General features: G+C 39.4%; 1 protein-coding gene across 1 annotated transcript in view; it reads left to right on the forward strand.

Moving 5' to 3' along the window:
- LOC114048438 overlaps positions 1-2,564 on the forward strand; it is a 56,279-nt gene that overhangs the window by 15,567 nt on the left and 38,148 nt on the right. The window lies entirely within an intron of this gene.

A 2,564-nucleotide genomic window follows, 5' to 3' on the forward strand; every position in this document is an offset into this window, starting at 1 on the left:
CCTCAGTTTCCTCATATATAATATGAGAAGGAAACAGCAAACGATTCATCCCAGTATCTCTGCCAAGAAAACCCCAAGTGGGGGTCACAAAGAGTCAGACACAACTGAAAAACAACTGAATAACAACAGACCTTTTATCCTTCCTCTGTTAATCTGGGCCTGTCATTCTACTCCCACAGACCTCTTCCTCCCCATCCCATTAAGATTTCTCATAACAAAGATTTTTTTTTTAAAGAAAAAGAGGAAGAAGGAAAAAAAATCAGATAAGAAAAAAATCTTTGACAATATAGGCGATGTTCTATACTTGTTGACCCACCCTACTCAACTTCCAGAAAGGAGTTGTGGAGAGATGTCTCCTCATATCTGTTCTTTGGCCAAGTTGTTCTTTGTAATTTTGCAGTGGTTGTTGATCTTTCTTTTTACATTATTGCAATACGTGGTATATATTGTTTCCTTGGCTTTGATTATTTTGTATCAATCAGTTCATTTAAATCTTTCCAAACTGAAATATTTGTCATACTTGTTCTTTCTTAAATAACAGTAATATTCCATTTCATTCATATATCACAATTTCTTCAAAACTTCTCAAGGGTACCACAGTCCTCCCAATCACCCAATCTCACAATCCGGGTATCATCCTCAGCTCCTCACATTCACTCATCCCCCCCATATCCAATCTGTTCACAAGTCCTGTTGAATCTACATTTGTAACATCTTTCATATTTGCCCCCATCTCTTCTCTGATACTGCCACCACTCTGGTGCAGCCCTTCTCACCTCAAGCCTAGACTGCTGCTATAGCCTGATGGTTGTTCTTCCTGTTTTAAGCCTTTCCCCATTCTATTCCATCTTCCACCTGGCTGACAAAATGATCTTCCTAAAATGCGTGTCTGGGGGCAGCTAGGTGGCACAGTGGATAGAGCACCAGTCCTGGAGTCAGGAGGACCTGAGTTCAAATATGACCTCAGACACTTGACACTTAACCAGCTGTGTGACCCTGGGCAAGTCACTTAACCCAATTGCTTCACCAAAAAGCAAAAAACTAAAAAAAAAAAAAACTAAAAAAAAATGCATGTCTGGCAAACGTCATCCCTCCCACTCAGTAAATTCTAGTGATTTCCTCTTACTTCCAGGATCAAATATAAAATTCCATTTGGCTTTTAAATCCCTTTACTACCTGTCTCCTTCCTAACTTTCCAGTTTTCTGATACTTGATTCCCCCCAATAGGGTGCTCTACAATCCAGTGATATTGTTCATCTTTCTGTTTCTTGCCTTTTCCCAAGTTGTCCTCTGTACCTGGAATTCTCTTTTCACTTCATCTTTGCCTCTTGGCTTCCTTGAAGTCTCAGCTAAAAATCCTATCTTCTGCAAGAAGCTAGTTCTTTCCCTCTGTTGATTATCTCCAATTTGTCCTTTTATAAAGGATATCATTTGTACACAACTGTTGGCAGGTTTTCTCCACCATTTGATTGTGAGCTCCTAGACCTGGATAATATACAAAATCTTCTCTTTAGCATTCATAGCTCTTTGTAAACTAGCCTTGTCCCACCTTTCTAGTCTTCTTAATACCTTACTCCCCTTGTGATCCAGTAATGCTGACCTCCTGGATGCTACACAGACAAGACACCTATCTATGGCTGTCCCACATGCCTGTAATTATCTCCCTCCTCAATTCCACCTACTGATTTCCCTGGCTTCCTTTGTGGTTGTTCAGTTCAGTCATGTCTGACTCTTCATGACACCATGGACCGTATTACACCAGGCCCTTCTATCTTCTACTATCTCCTGAAATATATCCAATCTCATGCTTGCTGATTCCATGACACTATCTATCTCATCCTCTGCTATCTCCTTTTGTCTTCAATCTTTCCCAACATTAGGGTCTTTTCCAATAACTCCCATCTTCTCATTATGTGGCCAAACTATTTAAGCTTCAGCTTCAGTATTTGTCTTTCCAAAGAACAGCCTGAATTAATTTCTTTAAGTATTGACTGATTTGACATCCTTGCTGTCCAAGGGACTCTCAGAAGTCTTCTCCAGCACCACAATTTGAAAGCATGAATTCTGTGGCACTTAGTTTTCTTTATGGTCCAGCTTTCACAGCCATACATTGCTACTGGAAAAACCATAGCTTTGATTATACAGACCTTTGTCAGCAAGGTGATAGCTCTGTTTTTTAGTATGCTGTCCAGATTTCCCATATATTTCCTACCAATGAGCAAGCATTTTTTAATTTCATGGCTGTAGTCACCATCTGCAGTGATTTTTCAGCCCAAGAATATAAAATCTGATACTGCTTCCATTTCTTCTTTCTCTATTTGCCAGGAAGTGATGGGACCAGTTGCCAAGATCTTAGTTTTTTTTTTTTTTTAATGTTAAGCTTCAAGCCAGTTTTTATATTCTCCTCTTTCACCTTCATCAAGAAGATTCTTAATTCCTCTTCACTTTCTGCCATCAGAGTGGTATCATGTGCATTATCTGAGATTGTTGATATTTCTCCCAGGAACCTTAATTCTAGCTTAATTCATCCAACCTGGCATTTTGCATGATGTACTCTGCATATA

Source organism: Vombatus ursinus, unplaced genomic scaffold (assembly GCF_900497805.2).
Source record: "Vombatus ursinus unplaced genomic scaffold, bare-nosed wombat genome assembly UNPS02014793.1, whole genome shotgun sequence".
Lineage (NCBI taxonomy): Eukaryota > Metazoa > Chordata > Mammalia > Diprotodontia > Vombatidae > Vombatus > Vombatus ursinus.